The sequence below is a fragment of the Physeter macrocephalus genome, chromosome 9, assembly GCF_002837175.3.
Source record: "Physeter macrocephalus isolate SW-GA chromosome 9, ASM283717v5, whole genome shotgun sequence".
NCBI classification, from domain to species: domain Eukaryota; kingdom Metazoa; phylum Chordata; class Mammalia; order Artiodactyla; family Physeteridae; genus Physeter; species Physeter macrocephalus.
Window position 1 is genome coordinate 96,305,129 of NC_041222.1, and position 11,030 is coordinate 96,316,158.

Consider the following 11,030-nt stretch of genomic DNA (forward strand, 5'->3'; position numbering starts at 1 on the left):
CCCCATATCCCCTCCCTCTTGAGCCTCCCTCCCATCCTCCCTATCCCACCCCTCTAGGTCATCGCAAAGCACCGAGCTGATCTCCCTGTGCTATGCTGCTGCTTCCCACTAGCTAACTGTTTTACATTCGGTAGTGTATATATGTCGATGCTACTCTCACTTCACCCCAGCTTCCCCCTCCCACCCTGTGTCTTCAAGTCCATCCTCTATGTCTACATCTTTATTCCTGCCCTGCCGCTAGGTTCATCAGTACCATTTTTTTTTTAGATTCCATATACATGCGCTAGTATATGATATTTGTTTTTCTCTTTCTGACTTACTTTACTCTGTCTGACAATCTCTAGGGCCATCCACCTCACTACAAATAAGTCAATTTTGTTTCTTTTTATGGCTGAGTAATATTCCATTGTATATATATGCCACATCTTCTTTATCCATTCATCTGTCAATGGACAGTTAGGTTGGTTCCAAGCCTTGGCTATTGTAAATAATGCTGCCATGAACAATGTGGTACATGTCTCTTTTTGAATTATGCTTTTCTCAGGGTATATGCCCAGTAGTGGGATTGCTGGGTCATATGGTAGTTCTATTTTTAGGTTTTTAAGGAAGCTCCATACTGTTCTCCATATTGGTTGTATCAATTTACCTTCCCACCAGCAGTGCAAAAGGGTTCCCTTCTCTCCACACCCTCTCCAGCATTTGTTGTTTGTAGATTTTCTGATGATGCCCATTCTAACTGGTGTGAGGTGATACCTCATTGTAGTTTTGATTTGCATTTCTCTAATAATGAGTGATGCTGAGCATCTTTTCATGTGCTTCTTGGCCATCTGTATGTCTTACTTGGTTAAATGTCTATTTAGGTCTTCTGCCCATTTTTTAACTGGATCATTTGTTTTTTTGATATTGAGCCCCATGAGCTGTTTGTATATTTTGGAGATTAATCCTTTCTCTGTTGTTTCATTTGCAAATATTTTCTCCCATTCTGAGGGTTGTCTTTGTGTCTTATTTATGGTTTCCTTTGCTGTGCAAAAGCTTTTAAGTCCCATTTGTTTATTTTTGTTTTTATTTCCATCACTCTAGGAGGTGGGTCAAAAAAGATCTTGCTGTGGTTTATGTCTAAGAGTGTTTTTTGTTTGTTTGTTCATTCGTTTTGCGGTACGCGGGCCTTTCACTGTTGTGGCCTCTCCTGTTGCAGAGCACAGGCTCCGGACGCGCAGGCTCAGCAGCCATGGCTCACGGGCGTAGCCGCTCCATGGCATGTGGGATCTTCCCAGACCGGGGCACGAACCTGTGTCCCCTGCATCAGCAGGCAGACTCTCAACCACTGTGCCACCAGGGAAGCCCCAGTCTGCATCTTTTGGTTGGGGCATTTAATCCATTTACAGTCAAAGTTATTATCAATATGTATGTTCCTACTACCATTTTCTTAATTGTTTTGGGTTTGTTTTTGTGGGTCTTTTTCTTCTCGTGTTTCCTGCCTAGAGAAGTTTCCTTAGCATTTGTTGTAAAGCTGGTTTGGTGGTGCTGAATTCTCTTAGCTTTTGCTTGTCTGAAAAGCTTTTGATTTCTCCATTAAATCTGAATGAGATCCCTGCTGGGTAGAATAATCTTGGTTGCAGGTTTTTCTCTTTCATCACTTTAAGTATATCCTGCCACTCCCTTCTTGTCTGCAGAAAAATCATCTGATAACCTTATGAGGATTCCTTTGTATGCTATTTTTTGTTTTTCCCTTGCTGCTTTTAATATTTTTTCTTTGAACATAATTTTTGTTAGTTTGATTAATATGTGTCTTGGTGTGTTTTTCCTAGGGTTTATCCTGTATAGGACTCTCTGTGCTTCCTGGATTTGGGTGACTATTTCCTTTCCCATGTTAGAGAAGTTTTTGACTATAATCTCTTCAAATATTTTCTCAGATCCTTTCTTTTTTTCTTCTTCTTCTGGGACCCTTATAATTCAAATGTTGGTTTGTTTAGTGTTGTCCCAGAGGTCTCTGAGAGTGTCTTCAATTCTTTTCATTCTTTTTTCTTTATTCTGCTCCTCGGCAGTTATTTCCACCATTTTGTCTTCCAGCTCACTTTCGTTCTTCTGCCTCAGTTATTCTGTTATTGATTCCTTCTAGTGTATTTTTCGTTTCAGTTATTGTGTTGTTCATCTCTGTTTGTTTGTTCTTTAGTTCTTCTAGATCTTTGTTAAACATTTCTTGTATTTTCTCAGTCCGTGCCTCCATTCTATAATCTCTCTTGAGTTTAACTTGTAACGTGGTCTAGATTTTGTTTTCTCCCTTGAGTGAGCCACAGAAATGTGATGGTTACATTGTAACATGGTAAGAAAGAAGATTGTCCCCAATCAGGTTTGGGACAGAACTTCTTTTATGAATGTGATGTAATTACAATTCCTTCTGGGAAATAATTAGCATTCTTGAGCAACTTTTGGATAGCCTTTACTGAGATCATGAGCACCTTCTGAGAAGTTGTGCGTCTTGAGAGGAATCTGGTAATATTAACTGGCACCACTGTATTATACCACCATCCATTTTCTATCAATTTTTCTGCCAAGAGAAAAGCCTTTGAAGTGACTAGCTCAGGACACTATCCCCTCGTGGCAAATTTGGTATACACCTTTGACATGGACTTGTAATAATTTTTTTCAGAAAAGTTGCTTTAACGACAGTTGGTACAGTGTTCACTTTGGCAGCACATATACTAAAATTGCAATGATACAGAGAAAATTAGCATGGCTCCTGAACAAGGAGAACAGTTGATACAGTCTTCAGCTCTTCATTAAATACATTTCCCAGTTGACCAAAGTATTTCTTTGAGTAATTTTTCTGGAAATGATATGTGGATATTATCATTTTTACAGCAATATCACTGCCTCCATTACAGTTCTGTTTGATAATAATCCCCAAGGGTTGTTTAGAATCATTTCACACAATATTGACATTAAGTGTTAGCTTCCAGTACATTCTCTACTCTCATTGTGATGACAGTCATTTAAAAGTGTCATTTTTCCAGTGATTCTACACTGGTTCGTTAGATTTCTGTCTCTCTTCTTTCCCTCTCTCTTTAACTACAAATTCTCTTTAAATGTCTAAAGACTTTACATAGCCAGTGATTGCTTTTCTGACAAAGGGGTGTCAATTTAAGGATCCTGGGCAAGCTGCTTCACATTTCTGAGCTTCAGTTTTCCCATCTGTAAGATGTCATAATGATACATTTCAGCTATTTTTGTTATGCTTTCAGATAATAGGAGTCGAGATGGTGTCTTGTATGGACTTTGTTCAGCTCCTCCAGGACTCAGTGAGGAAGGAAGAGAAACTCTTAGAATGATTGTACATTTTACTTTTCTCAGTTTAAGCTCCAGTGGTCTATGGAGAATAGGAAGGCAGCTATAGCTGGAGGCCGCTGTACTAAAGAGCCTCATTCTTATGTCTGAGAGTTTTGTTTTCATGTTTGTTATGACGAACCATGTTAACTGGGGCAGCGACCTTTAATTTAGGGGCCCCTCTGCCCTCCTGAGGTGCCCACACCGTGTTTAGGATACAGCCCCAAACAGATGACTGTTAGGAGTGCTGAAGAGGTCTCCTCCCCTGAGAATCTTGCTATGCCCAGTGCATGGCTCTGGGGCACAGATAGAATTGGGAGGTCCCCCATGTCACCTCCAGTCCCTGCTGCTCTGATTTAGGGCACACTGATGGGGTGACTTCCACCAGTCCCCGGGTAATTTTGCATCTGAAGAAAATTAGTGAAGGGAATGCAGAGGAAACACCTGTCATGGCAGACCCTTCCCTCGATCTGGTCTCACCTGTAATATGTCTTGGAGAAATTCCTTAAAGTTTATTATATGAGAATGGCACCTTTCTCTGGTTTCCAGTTATAATGTGTCTTTTTATTACAATATTCTTTTGGCAATTTCAATAGGAATTTGGAGGCTGGGCTCAGAGGACTGGGATCTCTTACTCAGGTCTGTATTCCCAGCACCTAGTAAAATATAATAAGTGTAAAGAATGTGTGTATGATGAAGAAGAGATGAATTCAGTGAATTCTGATCATATAACGTAGGGTCTAAATCAGGACCCTTTTGAGAATTAAAGGGGACACCGACCAGATGAGTCACCAGATTACCAGGAGTAAAATAGGACTCTTCCCAGCAAACAGGGATATATGGTCACTCTGTGCGTAGGAGAAATGGGGAAGAAAGAGGAGAAAGAAAGAGGAAAAAGAGGAGGGTGGAAGAACGAGAGAGAAAATAATGTGCTGGGAAACCAACTTTGAGTTGGAGACTGGGCTGTAGGAAAGTGATTGAAGAATGCTCTTGTCAACGGTGAATGAGGTGGAGTGAGAGAAGTAAGATTGGGCCGAGGGAGAAGTTAACCTTGATGAGACACAGCGAACTTTGAAGCTGGGATGACCCTTCAGAGATATCCCAGATCAAGGCGAGGAACCTGTGCCTTTTTACTCCAGCATCATCTGGTCAAGGGATATATTCTGACCATGGGAAGGTGGTATGACCTTGGGAGAGGCAGCTTTCTTCCATAAAAGTCAGTTCCCTCCCAGGGATGTAGCTGTGTATCTTCACCAGCCAACACGCCCAGTAGCTAGGGTATGCTAGGGCCTAAAGCAGGGTCTGGGTAGCTCACCACAGTGGCCACTGCTGTCTACCCCTGGTGCTACTCAATTGCCTCCTTCAGAGAGTAAGTTCACCCCCATCTGGGAAGTTCAGAGGGGCTTCAGTCAAACGAGCTGCAGCTGGACCCACAGCCACAGCCGATACTCATCGTCTTCCTCTGCTACCCAATTCTAGATTCCCCTTGCTCTCAAACAGCACTTCTGCTGGTCAGGGTGGCTTAGAACCTCATCCATGAGAAGTTTGAGTCTCCAGTGACCATACCTCTCTCAGGCTGTGGCTGTTGGATGTTTCCGTTTGCCATCAGAATTGGGTACCAAGAGATTCCCCCATTGGATCACTTGTGAGCCATACACATCCCTCCCTGCTCCCCTTGTGTAACAGCAGCCCCCCTTCTCCCAGTGATCGGGGTCAATTACCGCAGGCAGGATGGTGACCCCTTTATTCGGCTGCTGGTCTCTTAGCACAAGGAGCCCCAAATGGCCAAGCAATAGCCACAGCTTAAAGTTTAAAGTTCTGTGGTGCAAGTACTCCCTTTCTGGAGACCAGGACCTCTAGGTACTTACAGTGTCAAGGAAAAGAAGCCTAAGTTCCCTAAGCGGGTCACCGAGAATGAAGAAAATGGGGCTACTTCTACTTCCCGACCACGTTTCTCAGCCTTCTGTGTTCTGTCTATTGGGAACACAGTACCACATGATAGCATCCGTTAAGGGAGTATGCTAAATCCTGGAAAATGGTACCCCATCTTCATAAGATACCATCTGGAAGCTGGCACATCAATTATTCTATCAGAGCAGCAGTTTCTGGGTGGTGAGATATATGACTGGGCCAACTGGTCCCCCGCTCGTGTGCCCACGGCGCCCCCTCCCTCGTTAGAAAGTGGGTCCGCTGGTCTGATGGGTTGTTTTGCAGGATCCCATGTTGGTGGAGCAATACTGTGTAAACAGAGTTGTGTTGGCTTCAGCACTACAAGCAGGAAAGGCAAACCCACATCCCAATTATGTGTCCATCTTAGTCAAGATGAATCACAGGTCACTTTACACCAAGGGGTAGGTGTCTATCCAGAGGCTCAGCATCGGTCTATTGCTGGCAGGCTGGACACTGGGCAGCGGCAGTGGCCAGTCTTTGTGAGTGGACCCTCATGTGGTTGGGCCCCTGCATTTCCGCCACCATGGCTGTGCTGTTCGTGTGCTCCTTGTCTCAGCATTGTAGTGTCAGAGGTTGGCTGATGACAACTAACTGAGTCATTGTGTTTGCTTGTTGTTAAGTACCTCTTTCCTGGTAGATGCTGTCTGGTGTGTGTTAGCATGTAACAGAGATCCTCACTCTTCATTCCCACTCCAATGGGTCCAACGACCCAGGACAGAGCTCCATACGTTACCAGGCTCCCTTATGCCCCCTCTCTAACAGGATGGGGGCATGATGACACTTTGGGTGCCCAGGTATCAATGTCAACTTGGAATATGTGTCCAGCAGTCCTCCCTAATGTCTGAATTGTCACCTTTCCCCAGGGAACAACTACTGAAATAAATGGCCCTAGATCCCTTTTGAGAAGGACGTTGGCAATGATTACAGACTTGCCACGGTGTTGCAGGGCCCATTCTTCTGAGTTCCCTTCCTCTACTTCATTCAGTGGGTTCCAGGTCTGAAAACTGCTCAGGTCTGGAAACGGGACATAGGATCATGACCTTTATCTGGATGGCTGCCCTCAACCTCCTGACCACCCTTCCTTGCTTCCTATTTATTCTACGGACTGAGTGATACCCCTGTTGGCTGCTCATCTGTCTTGTCCCTCTGGCTGCCTGTTGAGGGATTTGGGGGCTGAGCAAGAAAAAGTTATGACCGCAAGAGGACAGTAGCACACAACGAGCTTGCTTTGGGCAGTGCTTGGATAGGCATGGGGGTGCCCCTCACAGCAGGAGACCTTCCAGAGCTGGGGGACACCATCCAGAGGGGAGGAAGGCAAGAGAACTCACAGGGAAGAAGGGAACCAGAGGGGGCTTAGGTGTCTGGGAGATGTCATTCAGTAGCACGTCAGGGAGTCTCTGGGTCAGGAGAGCTCCAAAGGGCAGCTGTGGCAGCCAGTGTTGTATAGCCCCAGGATTCGTCTTGTCTATGGCTAGCAGATGTGGGGTACATATGTTTTGCAGGGTATGCCAAGCAGGCTCTAAGTAGCTAAAAATCTATTGGGGCTATATTTAAAGCAATTGGATGCTTTAAATTTAAAATTTTGAGCTTGACTCTCGTGGGCTTTTGAGCTAATGGTCTCAGCATGTTATGAAGAAGTGAACAACTTAGTGGCAATATGCAGGGGTCCTCTTTGGCTCATTGACATAACTCCATGTTCTCTTCGTTATCTCTGTCGCTCCCCCAGGTCGGGTCCCCTGGCTGCCACTGAGATTTTGCTTCCATGTACCTCTGATGGCTATGTGCCCCATTTGGCCTCTACTACTGAAGGATCTTTTCCTCCCCATTGCTACGGAAGCCCAGTCACCTAACAGTGACTCCTGCCATTTGCCCTGACCAGTAGAAAGTGTCAGTGATGCTGGCACCCCTCTCGCCAGCTCAGCCAGCTCATTTCTCATTGCTTTGATGAACAGCATGCCTTCCAGGTCCTCCCAGGGCACACGGTGGGCTGGTGAGTTTTCCAGCCTTACGTGGCATGCCCTCTTCACTGAAGCTTTTGATTCTGTCTTCCACAACTGCCCCAAACCATCCTGTGTGTTAGTGGTATCTCCCATGATCCCAGAGTCCCAGGGTCCCTGTGTCCTTGCCAAGGTACTAAATACTGCTGTGTGCCTTCAAATCCACAAACTCTACCCTACTTTGTGTCCCACCCACCTTGATCCAGTGTCCTTAGAATCCATCCTCATATAAACTCTCCTGGCTCTTGCTAGCACATGGTACCTGGGTCCTGCAGCTCCTTCGGGGCACAGTCCATTTCCTCTCCTAGCAGGCCCAGCACTTCCCTGACCGGGTTATGTTGGGACCTGACCTTACTTATTGGCCTGATGGCTAGGAGTGAAGGTGGGGTTAGGTCCTGAGAGGGGTGTATGCTGCCTGGAAGGATTGAGACCTGTGCATTGTCTTCAAGCAGATGGAAGGTGCCAGCCTTTAACGGGAAGGAGCGGCTGCTTCTCTAGGCTCAGGATGTTCAAGGGCCTCTGGGAATTCAGACGTTCAAGTGTAGATGGCACCATCCAATCTCTCAGGGTCCCATTCTTCCTGATCAGGACCCTTGACATCTGGAGCTATGGGACTCATAACTCAGTGCCAGGCTGGTTCTTGGCCTTTTCTGTCTTTGATCTACAGAATATGAGGGTCTCTTTACATGCTGCCAGGGAGGCCTTTGGATTCCACACTGTGAGGCATCCATTGCACCCAGCAATAGTGATCCAATTTTGTGAAACTTATAATTACTACTACCCCGGTTGTTATTGGACTGAATGTCTGTGTCCCTCCCCCCTAAATTTATATGTTGAAGCCCTAACCCCCTCCCTCCCCCACAGCGTGATGGTATTTGAGGATGAGGCCTTTGGGAAGTACTTGGGTTTAGATGAGGTCATGAGGGTGGAGCCCCCATGATGGGATTAGTGCCCTTGTAAGAAGAGACCCAGGAGCACTCTCCCCTGCCATGTTGAGGACACAGCAAAAGGCAGCCATCTGCACACCAGGAACAGGGCCTCACCAAGAAACGAATTTGCCAGCACCTTGATCTTGGACATTCCAGCCTCCAGAGCTGTGAGAAATAAATGCCTGCTGTTTAAGTCACCCACTCTATGGTACTGTGTGACAGCAACCTGAGCAGAAAAAGACACTGGCTCGTCTCAAAGGCCTGAGTTATTTCACCCACCAGTAACATTTTCTCCCATCATTTGCTTATATTTCGCTACCAGTAAAAGTTTTAGCAAGTGCACAACTGCAACATGACAGTGCCTCTCCATACTCACCTGCCACCAATGCTGTGGCCCTCCCTGCCAGCCTGCCAGCTGGTGGTCTATCTCCAAAATCCCAGTCTCAAGGACTGCTTCCTGGGACCGCTGCCACTGCCAACTGTTATGGGTTGGGTTCTCAGAGAAACAGACCATGAGAGTCTAAGATTCATGAGCAAGGGTTCTACTGGGGAGTGCTCTCAAAACCAAAACCTGTGAAGGAGCAAAGACAGCAGAACTGGTTGGGAGGGAGAAACTGATCTGTCTCAAGGAGCCCTGAAGCTCGGAGAAGCAGGTCCTCAGACAGCCCTGCAGAGTGGAGTCTGCACACACACCACATCCTTCTGCTGTCCCGGCAGGAGCTCTGAGTCAGTGGCGTTTGGGGGCAGTAGTTCTATGAAGTTGAGACCCACCGTGAGCCTTTCATCTGGGAGGATGGCAAAGACACCCTGCTCCACCTCAGCGACTTTCCTTTCCACCTTCTCCCAATTTTTTCCCATGTAAAGTGCATAGCCCCGTTCAAGGAGCAGACGAACCCCTCCTTAGGTTTCTATTTGTTAAATGGCTAAGCAGAATGGGTGATAGTACAAAGCCCAGAAAACTGAGAACAAGCTCAAGTTGTATTTGTGTTGCATCTGCTAATGTTTTCAGAGCGACTTCTCATCTGTTGTTCCCATATTTGACTTTACAGCATCCCTATAAGTAACAGGAAGGAGGACTATTCCCTTTTAGCAAATGAAAAACTGGGTCATAATGAGTATGGGTATGTCACAGCCAAGCAACTAGCAGAACAAGGCTTAGAAAGTTGGACTTTTTTTAAGAGCAGGAATGCTATAGACCACCAATGGGTCAGAAACGTATTAGGAAACAGTGGCTACGGGGATTTATGTTAAAATGTCTATCCTTTCCTGACAGATGTCAGATAGGAAGGTAAGAGGACAATTGGTGGTTTTTCTAAACCGGTTATTCACTAAAGGTATATTTGGTGTTTAAAAGATATACCCCAGTATACTTGGGATTGGGAGTTTGGGATTAGCAGATGCAAACTGTTGTGTATGGGATGGATAAACAACAAGGTCCTACTGTATAGCACAGGGAACTGTATTCAATATCCTGTGATAAACTGTAATGGAAAAGAAAAAAAAAAGATATGCCCAATTCAGTTTTTTATTTCTTAACATTTATAAGCCTTTAAAAGCCTTACATGTAGGATCTCTGTCTATAACAAATATTGCTCACACCATGATGTTAGTTACGTGGTCAACTGCACTGAATCAGTTTTGTCCTTGCAACTCCTCTTTGTAAATAAAAGGAAAATGTGGTCATTGGGAGTTCACTGAGTATATCAATCTATTTTGAGCCTTTTCCAAAGGTTACAAAGAAAGCCAACATTTCCTCAAAGTGCCCCAGCTGACTTGACTAAATAATCACCAACAGCCAAAAGAAATACTCTTTTCGTCCAGAAAGGATCAGAGAGAAGATTCCCCTGATGGCAGCCACACAAATAAACCCTGGCCCACAATTTAACGTCCTAGATGAAATCGAGAAGTGGCGTGGATGTAGTAGTTTAACCACAATTGAAACACTACACCGTACTAGTCCTATATTTTTCACCCACATGTCCTTATAGCCACAGTAATGGCTCCAGCAGACTCCTGAAATTCACCGGCCAACCACACTGCGTTCAGAACCTTCAGCAAAACCGTTCTCCTATGGTTTGAGCAACAGATGCACCGTCATAGGTGTGGGTAATGGGGTGGCTGTGGCCATGGTTTCAGGCTGCTGCCGCTCGAGGTTTATTTAACAATTATGAAAGAATCAGAAGGTCCTCCGGAGTGATTTAAATGAAAAGTTCGAGGGGGCGGCGGGGGGGATCAGATGGAGGCAGTCGGAAATACGAACTTCCAGTTATAAGATAAATAAGTACTAAGGATGTAATGTGCAGCATGATAAATATAATTATCACTGTTGTACGTTATACATTAAAGCTGTTAAGAGGGTAAATCCGAAGAGTCCTCATCACAAGAAAAAAAAAATGTGTCTGTTTCTTTAATCTGGTACCCGTATGAGATGCTGGCCGTTCACTAAACGTATCGCGATAATCACTTTCACGATGTACGTAAATCAGATCATTATACCTTAAACTTATTCAGTGCTGTATGTCAATTATATCTCAAAACTGGGAGAAAACAATGTAATACAAAAATAATAACTTAAAAATTAGTTGATTAAAAGTTTGATGATTACACTTGATAATGATAAAGATCACAGTGGCGGGCTTCCCTGGTGGCGCAGTGGTTGAGAGTCCGCCTGCCGATGCAGGGGACACGGGTTCGTGCCCCGGTCCGGGAAGATCCCACATGCCGCGGAGCGGCTTGGACCCGTGAGCCATGGCCGCTGAGCCTGCGCGTCCGGAGCCTGTGCTCCGCAACGGGAGAGGCCACAACAGTGAGAGGCCCGCGTACCACAAAA

At 45.3% G+C, this 11,030-nt stretch overlaps 1 pseudogene; it reads left to right on the plus strand.

Annotated features, from left to right (window-relative positions):
* The first annotated feature begins 2,678 nt into the window (after positions 1–2,678).
* LOC112066753 (uncharacterized) lies at positions 2,679–2,779 on the plus strand (annotated as a pseudogene).
* Positions 2,780–11,030: the final 8,251 nt, after the last annotated feature.